Here is a 23,411-nt window from a genome sequence, read left to right as displayed (position 1 = left end):
AAATATCTGTAGTAGAGGCTGGAGTACGGGCAAAGGATTTAGTTTTCTCTTTGTCAAGAAGAATCAGTAAGATTTGATCTCCTAAGAGGTAGGAGGGAGTTGGTGCAATGAGAGGAATTGCCTTAATGTCTCTTCTGCAGCAGAGGAGATGCATTTACTCAGTCTGATATTCTCCTAAGGTGGAGGTGAAGGATAGTCTGGGAGAGCTCCTTTCTTGGCAGATGATGCAGAAGCCATTCAGTCCATGGTGACAGTGAGTAGCATGACTCCAAGGATGGGCCAAAACAGCAAACGTGTCGTCTATTAAATGGGGGCCACAGTCCACTGTTGACTTGTCTGTTTCCCCTCTTTCCTTCTGACATAAGGGTAAGGTTTGTTTGGGAAGTGTGTTCTTTTTTTATTAGCAATTAATATTCAGTAGTGACTTATTGCTTGTTCCTTGTATTTTTTAATTCCCTTATCCTTACAAAGAGAAGAAGGGATGGAAAGCAAAGCAAAGGTAAATATTATTTTCTTAACCTGGTGAAGATCAGGGAGTTCTCTGTGGTTCTCTGTGGTTTTTCTTCCCTCGAGTAGGCACTCATGGTACTGTGAGCAAAGTAATGGCTGTCAATGGCTGTCAACAAAAAAGATGAGACAGAGGACAAAACCAGACTGGTAATTAACTTAACTGTGGTTAATTGGTATCATTCATGAACTTGTTTCTGAAAGCAGTCACAGAATATGTCCCTTGTGAGGAAGGAGAGCAAACTAGAAGCTAAATATTCTTTCATTGTAATTATTTTTAAGAATTTTCTTAATGTTTCATAATACATTGACTGGAAAATATCCGCTTATTATCAGAAGTAGTAGACATTTTATGTGTACACACAAAAAAAGGTTACTGCACTACTCTGTCTTCATTCCTGCCCATGTGTCATTTGCCTGGCTTGGTTTCCTCTCACTATTAAATCTGAGGGGACTGAACACTGCATGTTGAAAGGCTCAGGTTATGTTGGATCCAAGTTTCATGACTCACTGGCAGCTGCAGCAAGGGAGTTTTAGCAGTCCATGTGTGGATAGAAGGAAATATCTCACCTCCTGTCATACACTGGCAGAGCACACAGCAGCCACACAGTGTGGCCCCATTTGCAAGTACAGGAGAAGCATGACTGTTGGAGATGTGTTTACTCTTCAAACAGCTGATCTGCATCTTCTGGATCAGGTGAAAAAACCCCACAGGCCAGGTGGAAGCATCCCAGAGGCTGAGCTGTGTTGTTATGCTGTATGATATGATAGAGATAACAGCCCCAGTCTCTCTAAAATCTGTGATCTGACCTAATATACATAATGTTAATCAAGAAAGTTTTCATAGTACTTTCCTAATAGTCTTAATCTCATTTTTTTGTTACGTGGGCCCATTTATATCCCTAAGAACTTATCTTAGTTCTCTTCCCTGTCGGTGATGTCATCCAAAATCCTAAAATTCAGTGCATTATTTATCTTTGCCAGTAAAGAAATGTTTTCTATGAATTGTAGAAATGGAAAACAGATGATCAGAACTTCAGCACAGTTATTCTCCCAGGTTAACTGTCCTATATTTAAGGTAATAGCTTATGTTGTCATCCTTCTCACTCTCCTCCAGTTTGGGAAAATTGTAACTGTGGCTGAAAGCTCTGCAAAAAAAAAGATAATGGGTGTTCCATCCACTTTTCCTTTCCACCTATACTCACTCAAAAATTGTCTTCCTTTGAAGTAGTCAGGTGTAAAAGTGTATAGTTCTGTTTAGTTTGTACTGGGGCAAAGGTGAGTCTTTTCAGCAGAAACTTACGCAAGACCTTACATTTTTATGATGAAGCTAATTGTAAGTCCAAATCTATATACCATTACAGTAAGATACATGCTTGGATGCTTTTACTGTATTGGTTCAGGAGGGAGATGACTCCCTGGTAGTGCAATACATTCTCTAATGGGTTCAAGAAGTCCTGTGAGGCTTTGATCTGTCTGCATGCCTAATAAGTAGGTTTCTAACTTTCAGCTTTTAAGCCCAGCAGGCTGGCTTAATAGAAAAATTAGTAGATGGACTTTTAGGCATGCACGTGGTAAACAGCATTAGCATTTTCTGTGTCTAGAATGCCAATTCTGCCAAACCATTCAATTATACATACTGATTTTACTGAGGGGACTTTGGTTAACTGGGCACCAAGATAAAATCATTAAAATATTCAACATGGAATATGAGCTGCCCTTTCAGAAATTGGGCGGTAAGGAAAAAAAAAGATATATTTACTACTGATGACATTTTTAGACTTAAAGGAAACATTTTTTTGTTTTAAGTTTATTTTTAACATCAAAAAATGTTAAGCTAGTTTGATCAGGGAGCACATGATAGAAGAGAAATTATTTAAATTTTAATTCAGATTGAATCCAATCCAAGTGATCAGTATCTCACTAGAAGGAATATCTGACATTTACAGATGATAACTCATGTGACAGGGATTGATAATACAATTCATTTTTCAGTGAAGTAATTTTACATTAAGTAATACTTTCATTAATTCATTAATTTCAGAAAAGTTACAAACAGGGGAAAATTTTTGCTTGTTAGCCCTAGAAAAGCTGGTTTTCTCTGGCTTATATATATATAAACGTGAGGTTTACATCAGTGGAATGGCAGAAAAGCCCATGACATGCTAAAGGTTTCATCAGTATTTAGTTTTCCAGAGAAACATTTAATGAAAAACAAGGGTCTGCATATTGTTTAGCCAGTTTTTAAGGAAATGAGACCTAGATACTGTGTACTGAGTCCTGTGCACTCACAGGTGTTTCTCTGGTAACTTTTTTACCTGTTGTGCTGTTTCTAATTCAAGCTTGAGAACGAATGCAATTTCCCAAAATAACTGCAGCTGACCCCAGTAAGGAGGAGCGTTAGCTCACAGTTACCTGTTGTGCTCAAGCACACACACCTGCAGAACTGGCTGCACCTCGCTGAGTTTTTCAGTGAGATATATGGCAGCTTGTGGGGACACCTGGAGGGTGATTTACAGAGTGTGGACATCATTCGTAGGTGCCATGGGACAGTGGGTAATTCTGAGGGGCAAGGGAAGGAGCTGGAATTCTTACTGAAGCAGGGCAGACAGGAGAAGCTGCACGGTTCACGAATCTTAGGCTTCTTCAGTCATCTGCTCATGCAGCAACTTACATTGCTCTATGAGTATTTAAATAAATACAAAGAAAATTTGCTAAGTATTTTGTGGTTTAGTATGCATAGGTGAATTGTTAAGCAAAATGGAAGCACAAGCCAGATATAAAAGGAGTTTTGCTTGCTAGTACAGCTAGACATATATATTCTTGTGTCTTGCAGACAGGTACCTTAATGAAAATATCTTAACAGTATTTCACAAATAAAAATGTAGTGCTTTTAATGTATCATGCTTGTAGCAGCTCTGTTCAGTGCCACGTGCAAAAAATAAAAAACTAATACCCAAATACTTTATTTCTTTTTTTCCGGTTATTTTATTGCATACCATTCAAGCACTGGTATGTTTATTCCTGAGGCTTGATACTTGTGGTAGTAGTATTTTGAAAATCACATCTGATTTTGTCAGAGAAACATATTAGTACCTTAAGGATTGCAGAATTATTAGTGCTTTTGTTTTCTAATTGGAGTTCTTAGACTAAGTTATTTAGTATCCTGCTACCTGACAGAAATTTTAAGGCAATCATTCTCCAAATCCTACAAAAATGTTTTGCTTGTTCCCAAGGAGCTGATACATGTCCTTTCTCTTTTCATAAGTAGAGCTAAATCCAGATCTGTTTTTAGTTCTTGGGCATGCATTCACCAGCTGGAAAGCCTGTGATGAGAATCGGATCATTTGTTTAATGGGTGTTCTGCATGACAGAAACAAGGGCAGATGCAGCTTCTTGCTCTTCCCAGTAAATCCAAGCCTATGGAACATACTTTGAAGTGGTGACAGCTTTATGTTCTTTGGAGTAGAAATTAATTACTCTTTCTAAACCAGATGAATTAGGGTTTAGAAGGTAATGCAGACTACCTCTGCATTCTGTAAGCCCAGAAGTCAGGAATCAGAAAACTTAAATGATGTAGAACATGCAATTTTCTGCAATATTTCATTCTATTGATTCCAGTGGTAATTAAATATGAACCTTTTGGCAGTTCCTGGAACATTTTTATCAAATTTTACAGTGATGGATTGAAGGTCTCCATGTCCAGAGGTGAACAGGGTTGTTAGCATAATTCAGCCTGAGTTGGTTGAATGCACTTTGCTAACATTATTCTCGAGGGTAAAAGATTATTTTCCTTTTGTGTACTAGGAGAAATATGTTACAGGTCTTTGACAATCCTAAATGTGGAGGCCCTTGATAAATTGTTTGAGCTTGGTTCACTCTGGCAAACCTTCTTAATTTTATGTTTTTGGTTTCAGTAAATGCTTTATTGCAGCTATTTTTTCAAAGTGTCCCATTATCTTTCAGAGCAAATACAGTAGTGAAATAATATATGAAAATGAGGGAGTCAGAAAATATGTGATTTTTTCCACTTCCTAATACATTTTGTGTGAAATAGGAAGGCACTTTTCAAATCTAGCCTTAACTGGACTGGTAATTACTCTGGTCAATGGTGAAAAACATCTTTAGTATTAAATACTGGATATACCACCCTAAGCTGAAATACTCATTGAAATACCTAATTCTTGATAGATGTACACTTATAATGACCTAGTGCACAGAGTGATCTCACTTGTGTGGCTCTATGTGAATGAAACTTGTTCGCAGGAGGGATTCTGAGTCATTTGTTCTTGTGACCAAACCCAGAGAAGAGCTATATTGTGGGTTAACCCCTGCAGGCCACTAAGCACCAGCAGCCTGGTAGGGTGGGGGGTAGAATCAGAAGAGTAAAAGTGAGAAAACTAGTGAGCTGAGATCAAAGCAATTAATAGGTAAAGCAGGAGTTGTGCATGCAAGCAAAGCAACACAAGGGATTCATTCACCACTTCCCATGGGCAGGCAGGTGTTCAGCCATGCCCAGGAAAGCAGAGCTCCATCACAGGTAATGGTGACCGGAGCAGACAAACACCATCCCTCCAAACATTCTCCTCTCCCTTCTCCTTCCCCAGCTCTGTGTGCTGAGCACAGCCCCACCTGGTCTGGGACATCCCTGTGTCAGCTGGGGTCAGCTCTCCTGGCTGTGTCCCCTCCTTAGGCACCCCCAGCCTCCTCACTGGTGGGGTGAGAGCTGGAAAAGGCCTTGACTCTAGGTGAGCTCTGCTCAGCTACAGCTAAACACCCCTGTGTTATCAGCACTGTTTTTGTCACAAATCCTAAACACAGCTCCATACCAGCTACTGTGAAAACTAATTATCTCAGCCATAATCAGCACATTCTAGAAACAGGGACACCTCACAAAATCTTATGCATCTAATGCTCAAAGTATAATGTACAAGCAAAATCTATGGCTGTCCAAACATGCTCACTGGATCGCTGAAATCCAATAACTAATAATCTAGTTTTGTCCTTCAATGAACTGGCAATTTAAAGGTACATGAATGTCACCAAAGTCAGAGCTTAAAAATACCACTTAACAATAAATAGCACAAAGTGAACGTCTTTATGCTGAGTGTAGAATAAAATTTGCTAATTCATGCAACATATTTGTTACCATTTAAATATTCTCATATTTTTACAAAAATTTATTTAATTGCCCAACTGTCAATAAATGGTATGTAGGTAGTGAGGGTGGCAATGAAATAGAGGATTTTCTTGGTTTTCTGGTGTTTCTTCAGCCTTAAAATAGTGTAGAAATGAGGAGGCTTGCAATTTAGAGTGATTCTAACTTGTTCCCAGCTAAGGCATTTGGAATACTACATCTCACAACCAGAGGGTGTTACAAAGAGACTTTTAAAGTTTTCTAGTGCTTTAGTATATGGTAGGATGGTAACTTACATAACTCAGGTTTATGTTATCACATGGTTTCTGGAACAATACGAACAAAACAAGCTTGAAGATTCTCTAGAACAAAGGGTAGTTTAATAAAGAAGAAGAAACTTTGTGTCTTTGTCAAAAAGCAAGTAGCTTTGGTTTTTGGTTTCTTTGTTTATACCTAATTTTTTATTTATAGCAACAGAAATTCATACTTACACTTAGCTTGTCACAGGCAGATCTTTTTTGCTTTGCCAGAAGCCATTCCAGTCTTGCATGAAGAATGGCTTATGAAGGAGGTTTTGAATAGCATTTCATATTCTCCAATGGGTAACATCATTGCCTTAAAGTGATTAGTTAGAGATTTCTTAATATATGGAGGGGATCTCTTGCTGTATTGTTGGGAATAGACAATATACTCTTCAAATGCAAATAGTTATATTATTTCAATAATACTTTAATATGTTGGAAATCCTCTTAGCAACACTACAGCTAAATTACTGGTAGAATGATAACATAAAATGAATGATTTGCTTTTCAAAGTAGAGGCAGCATTGGTGTGCTGTTTATAGGCTCAGTTTCTGAAGAAAGATTAAATAAGGTCCTGGTCCTGCATGATTACTTACATGAATAAAGTTTCTGATATGTAAATTTTTTCAGGATAAGAGCTTTTGTAATTTCCCAGGCAGGAGCTGCATCTGTCTCTTTGCTTTGTGATACACCTACAGTATGAATCAACTTATAATACTCAATTTTAATTCCTTGCAAAAGCAGTGACTTAAGCTTCAGCCCTAAGTTAAAATGAGAATAAACAGGGAGCAAACATTGCAGAGGCTCTTAGCACACTGGCAGTTGTTCTGTTTTGCACTGTTGAGTTGACTTGTTTATAGCCTGGGTTTGCAATGAGCTCATATGTAGAAGGGGGAGATCTTGGATGTCCACTGCTCACCAACCTAGTTGACCCTGTTTGCAGACCTAAATAGCTAATGGAACAGCCTGCAACCAGTAGCAGATGATGAGATGTTGCTGTGATTAATTTTAAAAATTGTTTAATCTCATTCTAACTTGATGGTGGCAGCTGGAAGGATGGGTTTTGATGCCTTTGGCAGCAACTTTGCTGAAGGCAGGCAGGGCTCTGGTGCTCAGCCTGGGACTGCACCTCTGCTACAGAGACAGAGAAATGATGAGTGATGTGAGGAGCTGTGCTTTATCTTTAGCTATAGTCCTAACTTTCTACTCAAAATACAGCTGTTATTTCAGTCCAGCTCCTTACAGTTATTGATACAGTTAATACACAGACTTTATTGTATGTTCCATTCTCTGGTGCACACTCACTCTTTCAGCATCCTTTGAGCCTGCAGCCTGGTGGTGTCAATACTTCTCAAGAATAATTGCAGGACAGATTGAGTGAGGTTACAATGAATCAGCAGTACATTGGTGCAAAGACGAGTGGTATGCTAATCCTGGGGGTCCCTTACTGCCTTCTCATAAATCCACTAAGAGACATTTTTACTTGTTTTCTAGCAAGGTTGATTACTTGTACTTTGTAGGCACACAGTTTGTGGTAGTTGGGAGAGAGGCTGTGGCTGACCCTCAATCCCCAATGGCGTACAGCTGTGAAAAGCAGGTGAACAGCATGAAGGTAATGAGACATGGAATGCCGACCAATCAGGAACTGACCAATCAGGAACTGACCAATCAGCACTGACCAATCAGTACTGACCAATCAGGAAGGGGACCAGAGGCCCCCCAGGTGCAATGCATTGGCAGTCAGGGGTATAAAAGGTTGGGCTGAAGCAGAAGAGGGGCAATGGTTGCAGCCCTCTGATGTGGTAAGGTGTTACTCTGCTGGGGAGATGCCTGAAGCCTTCTGATGAGGTATGGTGTGACTCTGTAGGGGAGAATGTTTAAAGCCTTCTGAAATTGTGTGGTGATGCTCTGCATTGTGGCCCTCTCAACTCTGGCATTTGCTGTGACAGTACTTTTGTAATTGATTCACGGTTCCCCAACATAATCTTTCTTCCTTTTTTTTCTTTACTGATTTTACCTGACTCACTCCTGTATACTGTGACTTGTATTTTCTGGCTCATACTTTTTGTATTTTCCTGTGTCAGTGCTGCGCTACACTCTGGGGTTGTTCCTAGGGTTGTAGATAATTCTGTGATCCCCCCCCCCCCCATTTCCATTTAATAGTTTATGAAGGAGCTTTCTCAATATTTGGCTTTATTTGGATAATAATATTTGGATAATTGGAGTTTTTTTTATGCTAGTGCATACCTTCCTGTTTTTCTGCTCTAAGCCTGGCCTTCAGCATGTGAGATGAGTTAATGTCTGAGCCTAGAAGACTGGTATGACTTCCACGCAATAGTGTCAGAAAGAGCTAAGCTGTGTAAATTTTTTTCACAGTTTTCAAGCTTTTTTTTTTTTTTTTTTTTTTGGTATAGGAAAGGCCATATGTGTGGGATGAAGAAAAAAGACACTTGAAGTGATTAGGTGGAACTGCAGAGGAGGGCTTTATGGAAGGATGGGAAATTATTGCCAACAGTTTGACTAAAGCTACTAGAGAAATGTCTGAAGTCCTTACTGTCCTAAGTCAGAACTGATAATTTATACCTTTAGCACTGCTTTGTCTAATGGCCTGTACTGAGATCCTTTTTTAGTGTAACAAACTAGCATATTGAGTTTTCAATTGAACCTTAATATCTCTAGGAAGGCAACAGCTTTGTGTATCTTTCAAACTTGGAATATCTAAGCTCCTGACATGCACAAAAAACAATGCATGTTTTTTATTAATGCAGGATTCTGTACATTGTATTCCCTGCCAGAAGCCATTCCTAAATAGGTCATGGAGATATAAGTATCTTTCTGATGTAAACCGAGTAATCATCTTTGAGCTTGGTCAAGTTCTTACTTTCCCTGTGTTTCTTGTCCATGGGTGATCTTCTGCATGACATACTCCTCCTACAGTGTCATCCACAATGTATTCATGTATGTGACAAGTACTACAAAAGGGCTTTTCTCTGAGTGGAGGTTAATTTATAATGGCCTTTTTTTACCACTGCTGTGCACAGCCAGTGCCTGGTGCTGAACTGATGGGTTCCTCTGATTAGCAAAGTCTGAAAGTGGTGTTTTCAAGGTCTCTGTATGATTGCTTTGGCATTACTGAGTTCAGCAGTAAACTTTATCCATCACAGCTCTCTCTTGCTTCACAATGTCATTAAGACTGAAGAAGTGAAGATATTCTAAAATTCTGTGTTTTTCTATAAATTTTCATGCATGGAGATTCATGCAAATCACTTCATTATCTTTTACAGCCCACTGCAAATGGGAAAAGTGCAGTAAAACTGAAAGAAAAAAGTATTCTGCCTGTCTTCATTATGTTATGAGCTAAAATGATCACATCCTATTTTCATGACACCTGATGCAATACTGTGAATCCTTGTAAAATGAATACCATTGCTTTCCCAGGTAACTCAGAGACTCAATTCAGGTACCAGTAGATAGAAATACTTTGAGTTCAGTGTTGTTCCTCAGATATGAAAGAGGAATAGAGTTTGATGGCTTCCAGGGTAGCCTGTGAAAGATGCTTATTTAGTCACTAGGAGTGAGTTTTGCTGGAGTATCTCCTTCCCTTGCTGTGCCTTGGTGTGTGGGCAGGGGAGCTGCTGAGCTGTGAGGGTGAAATTTCCTGGTAATATCTTTAACATTTTTTTTCTTCTTACATTGTACAGCAGTCATAAGCTTTAGTTGAAATAAATAAATGTAAATCTTGTAACAAGTGCAAAGTCTGGTGTACAATAAAGGGATGATAGAAAATAACATGCAGAGAGTTACAGAAAGACTGTTGTTTAGTAGTGCTAGGGAGTTTCACTGAACATGATAGTAAATAGGTCTCATGCCTTTGCTTTAGAAAAATGTGATTAGTTTAGAGAACTCTAATAAGAAATTGGCATTCTTAAAATGCTGCCATTTCAGAAAACCATTCAGAACCTTGATGCTGAATTTTTTTATTATTTTCCAACCCAGCTAATCAATTTTGTAGCAAGCATGTAAACAGTTCTATTTAGAGCTGAAAGAATGACAGAATACATTACACTATTCTGAGAGTGTACTCAATGACTTGTTACTCCAAGAACTTTGTGCTCAAGATAAATGTCTTTGTTGAAAGCCAGTTTTATGAGTTACTAAGACTTCTGACCATGCCAGCACGTACTCAGCAAGGAAGTCAATAGAAAATAAAACTCGGGTGCGGCAAAGTGAGTCTTTTTCTGTCTGGGTCTGTAAGAGTAGTTAAAATTAGTTTTATGCGCATATTCTCAGTAGTAGCTTACAAGGAGGTAGAAATAATAAAATTTTATAGATGGGAAATACCGTGATATTCTGTCCATGTCAGCAGCAGCAGAAGGGTTAAACCCAGGTGTCTTAACATGTACAGTAATGACCTATAATGAGCCTGAAAGTACAGTCATCATTTCTCTCAGCACAGTGAAAAGTAGTACAGTAAGTCAGAGTACAAGAGAAACAGAGTAACAAACACACCTTGACTAAGCTGCCTACAGTGTAGTACAGCTTTGGAACCTGAGTGCCTGGATTTTTACAGCACTCATAGAAGTAGAAACCAGACTTTATGTATGTAAAATAATTCCATATCTCACATACTTAGATCATTGAGCTTTTGGCCATGAACAGAAATTAAAAATTCTGTTTATATAATATGAATGAGCTACAGTTACAAAGGAAATAGAGAGATAGGAGTGAGCTGAAAATCATTTCCTTTTATGTAGCAAACTTCTGAAGTGAGTTCTCTGTATTGTGCAGTGGCTGGAGCTGCTGTAGATCTTTGAAGCATTTGAAAGTTGCAACTAGTGCCACTGTAATGTAGTTCCTACCTTGATCCACTGATCAAGATGTACTGTGGATGTAACTCCCAAACTCCTAAGGGAGGCAATTGAGATTTGAGGTACTTTGACAGCATCTATAACTGTGAATCAGAAAAGAGTTGGGACAAAGCAGTCATACCGAAAGTTGCGTACTTTTTTTTTCCTGGAAGGGTATGCCAAAATTTGATGGATGGAGACAAATATAAGGAGGTGTTAGAAGAGATACCACAGAGGGAAGAACTGTTAGAGAAAGCAGGAGTTTTGTGATAGTATGTGTCTGAGCAGGCATCTCAGTGTAATTTACTTCAGGAGAGAGCTCTAGGATCAAGTGGTTCTGATGTTAATAATGTTTCTGTGCTCAGATGTTAATAACTTGAAAAAGTAGCTAAATCTTCACCAAGCCAGTTTCTAAAGGAAGCCTATAATAGCTTATTTTCAAGTTTTCAGGAAAAATAAAACCACACGGGTTTACTCTGCTTTTAATTTTAGTAGAATGTTATGGGTATGTCCTATTTTTATTAAAAAAAAAGTGACTTACTGGAAATCCACATATTTATGAATGCTGGAAACATCTGTTAAAAGCTGATTGTATGACAGTATTATGAAAATATGCATAACAAATTCTGATAATTGGTAACTGAAAAACTGAGGATTGAGCAAACAAGTGAACCCTCTTTTTATTCATTTCTAGATACTGACTTTGGATCTGCAGTGGAACAGTCTACCTTATTAGAGGTTGGTGACTTATTTTTTCAGTTCTTACATACAATTTTAAAGTAATCTTAGAGAGGCAGAACCTCAGTGCCTTTGACATATTGACAAGCTGTTGTGTTGAATGTTTCTGTAGCACTAGACCCAAGTGATCTGTGTAATAGAAACAAATGACAGTAATTCTTCATATTGTGGTTTGGGGGTTTTTTTTGTGAAATTCCTCCTTGCATTTCTGTTTCATGTACTGCTTCAGTTAATTGTAACTTAAACAAATCAGTGTAGATCAGACTTAAGTTTTTAGTTGTCTGTAGCTAACCTGTCTGACAAATAGCCCAAAAATCCTCAGCTTTACTGTTTAATTCATTCTTCTAGAGTCAAATATTTATCTGGATCTTTCATCCATTTCCAAAGTACTAAGACATGACTTGTTGTATATGTGACAGTATGTGGATTATATCGTGGTTCATTAATATATTTATTCATTGTATAGTATGACACGAGTGTTTAATGCTAATGCGATTGCATACATTTTAGGAATTATTTTGTTCTTTGGACCTTGATTTATGGCATAATTTCTGGAGAGAGCTATCTCATCTGTTAAGCTATTTTTATTTATGTTCTATAAAACTGGTTTCTTCACTAACAAAGATGAAAGTGCAGCTTATTAATAGTTGTGATTCCAGTTGTCTGATCAGAGTTCTGGAAGTTTGGCAATGCGTTTCTATTTGGACTGAGTGTGATATCATGGCTCACTGTATTAGTTCCTGTCCTTACATAGCTGTGCTTAGGCTTAGTGTGATTCACATTTAAGTGAAGCTTCTTATCAGCCAGATCTGCTGGAGCCATTAGCATTTCTCAAACTTGCAGCACATGCACACTGCTGCAAGCAGATGTTCGTAGGGTTTCTACTCTTTGTGCTTACAAGGGCGTAATTTTTTGCTGTAGGACAGGTATTTGAGATGGATCTTTCATTCCTGAAACCCGTTCCCTATTTGAGATCAGATCCATGAAATTGTTTACACACTGCTTTTCTGTCTGAGAAAGAGTTTATCTACCCTAATTGCATTGCTCCTCACACTCAATTTTCCAAGTATATGTTATACTTTCCTTACCAATAAGGTCATGACTGAGTATGGCATATGCTGTTGCTCTCTTTAATTAAAGAACTGCTTTCTTTTATTGTATAAATGAGTTCATGATCCCAGGAGCAGCTGGATATACCTGATGCTTTTTGTCTTCATTCAAAACAGCCACAATATCCTGCTGTTTCAAATTTATTCATGTCATCAGTAAAGATGAATATTTCTTTTATTGTTTTCCTGGGAAAATGAAGAACAAAGATCCTTACAGAGGTGTGAAAGGTGTAAGTGCAAGAGTGTGTACTTCCCTGTAGTGGCAGACAGCATTGCTTATCTCTGCTGGGAGAGGGCACCTGCCTGCAAGCTCATCAGGTAGTGCTGGGGATCTGTGCAGCTGCACTCAGATGCAGGTCAGGTGTAATGTAATTCAGTGCTTTTCCCCAGGGAAGGAAGCAGCTGGGAGTAAGTCTCTGGTGTCCTGCAGGGCTCTCTCCTGAGCTCCTGGAGTGCAGAGAGGGAGCAGTTCACATGGTGAGCATGCGGCTCTGATCACCATCTTTAGACAGTGCCTGTCATGTGAAATGACAGAGGCTGGGGGTAGGGCAGTGCAGCTGGAATGCAACACTTGCAGCCTCCCTGTTACTCTCTGACCTTATGGGATTAGCTAGTGTTTGTAGGATCTGCCAGTCATTCATGTTTTGTTCAGGTCTGGGAGGGATGCTGAGCTGCCATAGAGGAGCACTCTCTGGCAGAGCTCAGCACTGGGGCAAGGCTGCAGGCAAGTGGCACAAAGTGCCTGTTGTGTCCCTCTCTTGGTGTCTGACTCAGTGGCATGGTTCTGTGACAAGACCAAGCATGATGGCTCTCATGTATTTGAAGAAAAGGTTGAGAAGCAAGTATATCATTCTTCAGGTATTCAGCAGAAGTAATGCTGGTGTGTTAATTATTGCATAAACTGCACCATCTCATCTAGAAGTCTCTTTGAGGTATGCTGTGAGCTAATTAAATATCCAAGCATTCAAAACTAGTGCTTTTCATATATAGATGTATTTCTGTGCAGCAATGGAGTCTCTTCCTCATTGCAATGCCTCTAAACATGAAAGATTCTGTCTGGTTATAACTGTTACTTCAGACTAAATGCTTGTCAATGGTCTTGTAGAATTCCTTTTGGATATTTTTTAATGACCAGAAACAGGTCCAATAAGCCTTTCCCTGGAAAGGCCTTCATAGAATAGATTCTGTTTATTATGGATTACTTTCTAGAACTATATATCTGCCTTTTATATTGGAGGCATTATTTTCAAATTACTCAAGTGTTTTAAGATGCTTTTGGTAAAGGCCTAAGCAAAGTATAAAGGCCAATCTGTTTTCCACATAGTAGATTGTTGTTCAAGAGTTTGTGCCAGCCAGTACAGAGTGCAATCATTCCTCTCAAGAGAGATGAATTACTCAACTGCCTCAGCTTCTGCTGCTCCACATTCTTATCCTTGGACTGTTGGAGTGGCCTGCTCCTCTTGTGGAGCAGACTGGCAGAAATGTAAATGTCTACCATTGTCTCCTTGATAAAGGATCTTCACCTGTGAGCTGTTTTGGATATGCACCAGTTTTCACAACAATGCAGTTAATTGTGCTTTTGAGATTTATTTTTTTTGTTTGAAAGAAAACCAGATTTTTTTTTTTCAATAGCACTGTGTACAGCAGTATCTTACAAAACTGCTGCAAATTTGCAGAAATTGAGTTGAGTGATACACTGATACATTGCAACAGGCCAGGTAATTTATCTTGCCATTTTCTGTTGAGAAAATTTTGTTTACGGTGATAATTTACTCAGGTGTTTGACAGAGTAGGGACTGTGAAAAGATTGTCCAGCTAAGATTGCCTGAATCAACAACATTTGTGTCTTTGACTAATTTTCTTGTGAAACAGGTAGGACCATGTGCCTTCAACATTTAATTTTTTAAAAGTTTGTATTTACTACATGCATACTTCAGTATAGTTACTGCTGCAGTTTCTCAACAGGCCTGAGTATTTTCCCACCTTGCTTGGGGTTAAAATGTGACTGGTATGTTACTGAAAGGCCCCTCCAGAGTGCGGTTTCCCCTGGCAGCAAAATCCTTTGACTTTGGCAGGACAGTATGGAAGTACATATGTAGCTGTGAGTCCAATCATTATCAAACCAGCAGCAAATGCTGAGTGTCAGCCATGGATACTTGTACCTGGGGGTGTCCAGAGAAGTCTTTGCGAGAGTGGACCACAAAAGCTAGTGGCCTTGGAGGAAACACAGTAACTGATGTAACAGAGATGATGTATACCAGTTCCCAAAATAACCCACAAGCCCTTCATTTGCAAAGGAAAATTAAACTATATTTTGCTCAGAGGAAGCACTGTTTGCATAAACAACATAATTTATTGTAGATTAGGAGCAGAGCACTTGCAGATGTTCAAAACACTTCTTTTGTTAATGTGTCAACACTGCACTCCTTAGGCAGAGCCTGTGGAAGGAAGATTATCCAGATATTTGTCTAACCAACCTCTGGAATTGATGCTGGTGTCAAACACCAACTCCTATTCTTGAGGAAGGAAGCATCTGTGTTAGGCACTTAGATCACGTGTGCGGTGAAATCTATTTGAATAAAGGCAAGACATTAATGCAGTTTTGTGTTGCCAGTTTTCCCAAATAAATAACAAGTAGTTCATGTGGATAGAATTTGAGTGTGCCAAATCGCCTTGCAGACTTTGACATCTTTGCTGTATTTCACTTTCCATCAAGAACAGTGTGTGTTTTCATTGTAAAGAGACTAAGTCTGCAAAACAGTGCTTACTTGACCTTCCAATAATCATGCAAAATAGTTGTTACTTGTAGATTTTAAGACCCAAAAAACAATTACTAGATAGCTGCAGACCACAGAACCTTTTTTTGATATGGACATTAATTTGAAATGCATAGGTTTTATTTTTTTAAAGATGTCTTAGTAAGGTATTAAATTTGTTGATAGTTGCATTATTAAAAATGCTTATTCACTAAAAAGCAAATCAAGGGATCACAGATTAATGTTTACACTAAGGAGTTTTTAAACAATAGGCTGTATAAATCCCACTCAAAACCACTGCAGATAGTATGAAATCTGTTACTGTCTGCTGGTATTTGTGGAGTATACAATTTCATCTTAGCTTTGTTATGAATAACCCAATAGGTTAAAGTTCTTTAGGTCCTGCCGAAGGCAAGTTTGACAACTGTGACTAAATAGAAACTTTAAATTTGATCTTAAATATTCTTTTAAGGTGTTGATTCAAGGACTAAATGCAGAATACCAGTAATGACTTCACTAACATCATGTACTGTCCTAATTATACCAAATACAAAAGCAGAAATTACATGTTCATTCTAAGAATATTTATATATTAGTGTATAATTCTCCCATTTATCACTTCAAGGATGACTGACACTGCACACTGGAAGTGCACCTTCAGCTGATTTTCTGGTCCTTGCTGAGTTTGCTTGAGAGCCTTTTGGGATATAGCTCTCCATTTTAAAGATAAGATTTCATGCTTATTCTTCAAAATTAATACCGTTCTAAAATTGAGAAATAGCAGAAGCATAGTACTTTGTAACTGAGAACTGGACAACAATCTGATCCAAACATGAATTATAAATGACTGAGTAGTGCATACCTGATTTTGCACATGAGGTATAGCAAACTGCTGAGTTATGTGTGCTCTGCTAATCCTGCATCATGGCAATTTAAACAGCAGTGCTGCTAACAGCTCCTTATATCTTTTTAATGTCATTTGCATGCACTTACATGTTTATATGTGCATAAATGCGTACACACAAACAAGAGAGGTTTAAATGGAATTGCTCTCTCCAGGATGACACCTGTTTTAGTCACTCCCATGGATGTAGTAGGATGGGATATTTGATTGCTCACATTGAATAAGCTTCAGAGAATCTCAATAATCTTCTTAGAAGTATTTGTTTAATAGTGTGTGTGTCCTGGCTACTGGTGTTAATACTAGTGTATCCTTGCTTTGAAAGTGTCTCCAAAACTTATGAGCATTGAAAGTGCCAGAACAACATTAAGATCTAAGCAATTGCTTCTGCAAATTAGATTATTACTCACTGTGAAACTGCTGAAGTAACATAGAAAAAATCTCATATTACTGGAAATAATGGTGTGAAGAGTTCAGCTTTTGGGTGTGCGTCACATGTGGAGAGGAGAGACACCATCTGCTGTCTACTCAGTGCTGTTCTGGTGAGGAGAGCAGTGTGGGGAGCTGATGGGAAAGCAGTGAGTCTGTTTTGGCAGCAGCCAGGGGGGCTGTTCTCCCAGGAGATAAGCTGTGGGACAGATAATGGATCAGAAAAGTGGCTTCCACAGCTGGAGGTGATAGTGGTGTTAGGTGGATTGGCTGATGTTCTTGATAGACTTGAGTCTGCATCCCTGCAGAGTGCTTCTGGAGAGGTGGTCACATTTTTTCATCTGAGTAGTGGCAAAGGAAATCTGCTTTGCCAAAAAAATATTGCTAGAGGTGATCTTCTATGCAGAAACAAGAGGGGTGGTGGCCTACAGAGACTTGTTTTTTACTAGGGGTAACTTAATTTAGAAAACTGAGTTTGTTTCTAGAGCTCTGTCAAAAATAGGCATTTGAAGTATGAAATTGTACGAGGAGGGGTATGTATACTGCTGAGGTATACAAACTGATCTCAATGGCCTAAGTGCTTCCCATCTCTGTTTTTCTGATGAGATTTCTTTGTTTCCTTTTCCTCCTTTCCATTTTACCCCATTTTTCTTAGCTCAGTTTTCTCTTTCTGTCACTGTTTCAATCCTTCTGGAATAATTGCTTCCAGTGAAATCCAGTTCTCAACTATTTGACATCAGGAAAAAATTTTAGGCCACTAAACTCCCATAAGCTATTATTCCCTTCCCTTAGGCTTGCCTAAAGAAGGCAAAGACTGGGGCAAATACATGGGGCTCTTTAGCCCCATGTATTCCTTACAGATCTTAGATTCCTACCAGCCTGTTCATAACCATAACAAAAAATTACCTAATACAGTAATCTTGGAAGTGGTGACTAATATTCTTCCATAAAAAATCACAGGTGTGGAGCACTGAGGGTGACAAACTCACCAGCTATCATCTCTCTACCAGGTCTGCACAGGGAAAAGCAAAAATGGCCTGCACATTGCTTTATGGCCACAGACTTGATTGCATCTTGAAAATGTTCCTCCTTCTGCTTCACAACAGAGTTTGAAGATAAAAATATTCTTCAAAATTAAAATGTTTTTCTATATCCACAACATACATTGGAGCTAATAAAGGATTTAAATTAAACAGTAATAGAAACCAAGAACAATGGTCCATGTTTCATTTCATGGTGGATAAAGAAAGTCAGCCTTATTTCTATTTCATTTATATTTTGAAGTTCAAACTCAGGTGAGAGCTGTGGCTTACGACTGAAGTTTCCCTCTTGCTGCTGAGCCCTGTACACTGTTGTGGCTGCATGCAAATCTTAGGTATGTTCCAGTTTTGTCTGTGTTTGTGCGTTTTTGTGCCTGCAACATGACTCTACAAAATTCCCATTATTGGTTTTTGCAGTGAAATTCAGTTGAGCAATACTGAACCAACTCGTCACATTCTTGTGTGGAGAAGTCCAGGAAGAGTGAAATTTATGGTATTGATATTTCAGGCCTATTGTTTAGGAAGTTTAAGTATTAGGTGCTTCAGCAGACCATGTGTGAGTTATTGGAGTACATTCCTGAGCTGCATTAACTTGCTATCAGTTACTTGGCTCCTGATAACCAATTCTTGGAGAAATTGTCTTGAAGATAATGTTTAAGGTGGGAGATGCAACCTGTGTTTCTGATCTCTCTTCCCCTTGTTTGATAGCAAATGAATAACAATACTTTTCAAAGTGAGTGATGTTTGTGCAGGCTGGGAATATGTCTGTGTGAATTTGCTGTTGGTTCTGTGAGCAACATCTTTATCACAATCTCTGTTTTGACAGGAGGCTTTCATTTAGCTTTTTATAGTCCTTTCATAAGAGGCATTTGCATGTAATAGCCAAACTGCATCTGGGAAATTGTGACAGGAGCAATCAGACTGTGGATGTTTTTACAGGTCAAACAAGCAGCTGATTGCTGGCAACATGGCTCAGCCTCACAGAGTAGGGCTGGGAAGAGGAACCTGGAAATTCCTCATGAGAAGTGCAGAAACCAGGTGGTGTCAGAGGGTTTTTCAGAGGTTTTCCCTGAATGAAAACCACCTGAAGCCAACAAGGAGCATTATTATTTATCCAAAGCACTCAAACCAACCTGGATTAGTTGTTTCTCAGGGGTGTAACTAAGAAAGGAATGAACAGTCATGCAGGCTTAGGAAGGAAATTCTTAAGCTCTGGGTCTTAAGGAGCAGAATTTCCGAGAACTGAGTTTCTGGTGAAAGCCAGTCCACCCTTGGGGAAGGCACGGAAAAGACAGCGGTAGGGTGGGCAAGACATGAATCCTGTTTGACCTTTACTTTCAATACAGAGTAAAACTAAAGCATCTTTATATTCATCATAAAATTGAAGCAAGAAGTAGAAGCTGTGACGACTCATAAGTGAGTAGCTAACAGAACAGCTCTTGGAGCTGGCTCATGAATCGCTCCAGCTCCTTGCTCTGCCTGGTTCAGGCACAGCCCTGGGGCTGTGCTTCCAACCACTGTCACTTTGTGTTCCAGCTGCTCAGCCTTGGAGGTGTGCAAGGATCAGAGTATCTCATCACTCAGATTGGTTTCTATTTTGATGAGAAACCTACAGCTGAAAAAAAAAATCATGAATACAATGAAATACTTTTGGGGACTCACTACACGCAAGGACACATCATATGTATATAAATTATGGTGTGCAGGGTACATATAAAATTAAAAATAAACATTTTAGGATATACTTTCAGTGTATATTTAACTCCATTATGAGAGTCTTATGTTACATAACTCAAATTTAATAAGCTGATGAAATTTTCATAGAGCTTGTGCTGCCAGCACTGCTAATGCAATGGAACTTTAATTTGGCATAACATCTTACTGTTTCTTAAGGAAATGAGGTTTGTGCAACTGCTTTTTGCCTGTCAGTTCTCTACATCAAATTCTGACCTTCTGTACTAGCTCCCATTAAAATGAGTGAGGTTTTCTGCAAGCCTTGAAGAGAATTAGGTTCTTACAAGTTTCATGGTGTCCATGGTTGAGTAAAGAGGAAAAAACCCAAATCAATGCCCTCCTGAGTGGAAAGCTGTTACATATTTCCCTTGGCAGCATCAACATGTACACACTCTGGACTAAGCATAGCAGGCAGTGTCTCCTGCCCAGAGGAGATGTCAGGAAGTCCATGCGCTGGGAAAGAATCTGAAATTATTTTGTTTAAGAAGCATGAGAGAAGTAGGACTTCAGTTTGTAGGAAGGCTTGTTTCATTACATCTGTTGACCACAAAACAAATGATTACTTTTTTTTTTAACTTTCACCGTTCATGTTTTAGTTTTCAAGTACATAATTACTGAATTCACCAACCATGCAGTTTTAGACAGAAGATGCCTCAGAGATGAGAACAAGTGGAAAATTGAGTCTATGTACATTTATGCTTAATGCAGCTACAGCTATTTTGCTTTATATTTTATCTTTAACAAAACCATTTTTTGGTTTTGTACTCTGGCAGCAGCCTGAGATACAGCTCAGCTGTCTGATGTACAGCTTTAGAAATACTTTTGTCTGGTCTTTCAACAGATTAACATTAGTTTTCATTAAATGTCTCTCCAGAAGAAAGACCATTAAAAAAAATAGACTTCTGTATGGAGTCACAATTAATTTAAGTACTTTGCTACTGGTGATATTTTGAGAGCTAGTAATGTATGTTCTTATTTTTGCTAGTATCAATATTTTTTCTTTTACTGTACTGTGACTCAAAAGGATTTGAGTCTTATGAATAATTTCTAAAAACAAAGCATAACATCAGTTCAGAAGTTTTGCTTTTATAAAAGCTAGAGTGGCCTTTGTCATCAAGCCAGAATGAAGAGAAGAAAATCAAATAATGATAATGCACCTTATCCAGTCTGAGTGAAGAAAAAACCTTTATGAGTGCTGTAAAGTTTGTTAAATTTGACATCTGAATGACAGTCAGATGGAGATTCCCAGAGTGGAGAGATGTGACTGCCACTGACCTGCCCTTGTCCTCCCTGAGTCACCAGTGTGGCAGACAGCTCATCAGAGAGCCTGTGGTAAGACAAGGGACACAGAAAAACTGGTATTGCACCTAGAGGAGATCTGTTCTAATAAAAATAGAAATACTTTGAATGAAATGTGCGGAAATAGTGCAAAGAGGACCTAGTATCAAAACCAAAGGTAAATGATCTGTCAGCATAAAGGCATAAAAGCATCTGGAAGAGGTTAGAAAATACCTTCAAAAATATGAATAGGTAGAAATTTTAGAAAAATGCTTTGATGCACAGGTGAACGATTTTGCAAAGTAATTGCTTAGGACAGTTCATTTTGCGGATGAAAAACTTCCATTGAAGGTATAATTGGAGAACTACAATTAGACAGAAGTTGACCATCTGTATATGATTATACAGATAATATAGTAGTTCCATCTATTTCTGGACATAATATTAATAAGGAAGTGATGTAGTAATCCAATTATTTTTAAATTAATGAAAGGAAACATATTGCAAAATTATGCATTGATGTTATCATGACAGTTTATTATCTCAAAAGAGGTTAACAAAATTCCAAAGGACAGCCAAAGATTATTGATAGTTCTGATAGAGGGTAAGAGAAATAAATACCTTTGTGTTCAAGGGCATAAGGTTAGAAAAAGTTAAGGACAAAGGTGTTCATTGAAGAAATGCAAACACTTCTTTCTTTAGGCTCCTAGTTGCTGTTTTAAGATGTTGGAGTTGATTAAGCTAAGCTTTGGATAGCTGCAGCATTTATGTATGCTGCAGGTATCCAAAACTTAGCTTAATCATTATGGCCTGAAATCCTGATCTTGGGGACATATGGACACTTCAGCAGTCCTCACCTGTCAGACTTTGAATTTAGAGGATCTCCTTAAATAAAACATGGATTCTTTCCAGCCTTGATATGTTAGGAAACTGATGCACCTTGAGAAAAGGGGGGAGAAGAAAAGGCAGTAAAGTGGAGTTACCTTCTCAAATTAGGACATAGCTGGAGTATGGCATACAATGTCAACAGAGTCATAAAACAGGGAATATAGTTTGTTTTGTATGAGCCAGCCTAAGCAATGCCATGGCATATTCAAGATGTTTAATATGTTTGTGCCATCAGTGCAGGTGTGGGAAGGACTGTTAGGTAAACTCATAGGGCAACAACCACATCAGGTACTGGGCTCTACCTGTCCTGGGTCACCTGCTGCTGCTTCCAGATAGCTGCGTACATGGCATACAGATAAACTTCATAGCCTAGGTGTCACCCTGTTTTTCTTTGTGAAGTTTTCTTTTGTCAAGTTTTCTTTATGTCAAGTCTGGCAGCTGTCTAGAAGTGCACATAATTAGTGAAATGTCCTTCACTGGTGGTATGAGGATTTTTTGCCTTTCCTCCATTTGGTTTCTGAAGCCTCTAGGATTAACCTTCAGCCTGAATGAGTCAGGCAATCCACTTATGTTCCACTAGCAGTGCACTGTAGTTTCAGCAACTCAAATATAATTTGTTTTAGTACAGTTAATGATATATGTAATCATATTTTCTGGTACTGAGTTATATTTAATAGAGTTGAAACATCACGCAACATATAAACCTTAAAATGGCCTTTACGTCTTCTCTTGGTTTCCTGCCTCCTCAGTATGATGTCCTTTTGTTCTGGCTGTTTTTTATGCTCTGGGTAGGCAGAGGGAGGTGGTATGACTTAAAATTAAAAGTTCGAAGTATGTAATATTTGAAACTCATCAACATTACTTTAGGAGCATCAATAATCTAAGCATAAAGGTAGGTGTGAGGGCAAATTGAAGATGTATATTATATACATGGGAAATAGACAGATGGGACATGGGTGTCTCCGAATGCCGGACACTCGGATAGAACCTAGTGGTCTCTAGCTACTCAGGGAGAAGAGAGGCAGGAACCAGCACTTAAAATTTGGTAGGTTACGTTATAAAATTGTCTGGAGCGTGGACAGAGCATTTGAAATATGATTTTATGTGAAACTTGTCATTGTGTTTCATTCCTAATTATGCTGAATTCATTTAGAAGGAGAAATCTCTGTCTAGCATAGGGCAAGAGCCAAGAGGTGTAGGTAGGGGTTTTACTATCTGATACTGCTGATGAATTCACTGGACTCTATACATAAAGTTAAATGTTTAAGCATATAACAAGAGAATACAACTGGTCTGAAATAAGAGTAAAAGAAAAAGAGTTAAAGGAGGGCATGATCAAATGTTGTAGAATAAAAAGGCAGCAAGCTGTTCATGTTGTTTTCAAAAACTCCTGACAATTTGTTTGAATTCTTCAAAATTCATTCTGCTGCAGGTAAATGCAGATAAAATTTTATTACAGAAATTCAGAGATACTCTTCCTTGACCACTACTCTTTTCCTGGTTGGTGGAAAAAAAAGTAACGTCTGTTTCCAAAAAGCCTTGTCTAAATATAAGACTGAACACTATGACTGGTGATGTTTTGTAAGTGTTTAGTGTACTGAAGAAAGACTGTGGTCGAAAAGAATGCATTTCCATAGGGGACTAGGAAGAGGTGCACTGCCCTCTCTGGACTCCTTCCGACAGGTCCTTGTTGTGTTGGGGACCCGGATGTGGACACAGGGCTCCAGGTGGAGTCTTAGCACAGC

General features: G+C 38.6%; 1 protein-coding gene across 1 annotated transcript in view; it reads left to right on the top strand.

Moving 5' to 3' along the window:
* Nucleotides 1–23,411, top strand: part of CNTN1 (contactin 1) — a 204,196-nt gene that overhangs the window by 45,905 nt on the left and 134,880 nt on the right. Inside the window, exon 2 of the mRNA XM_064702590.1 lies at nt 11,488–11,531. The gene's annotated coding sequence lies outside the window, so the exon portion shown is untranslated. The remainder of the gene's footprint in view (nt 1–11,487; nt 11,532–23,411) is intronic.

The sequence above is a fragment of the Zonotrichia leucophrys genome, chromosome 1A (genome assembly GCF_028769735.1).
Source record: "Zonotrichia leucophrys gambelii isolate GWCS_2022_RI chromosome 1A, RI_Zleu_2.0, whole genome shotgun sequence".
NCBI lineage: Eukaryota > Metazoa > Chordata > Aves > Passeriformes > Passerellidae > Zonotrichia > Zonotrichia leucophrys.
Note: the sequence above shows the minus strand (reverse complement) of the source record. Positions and strands in the feature narration are given on the sequence as shown.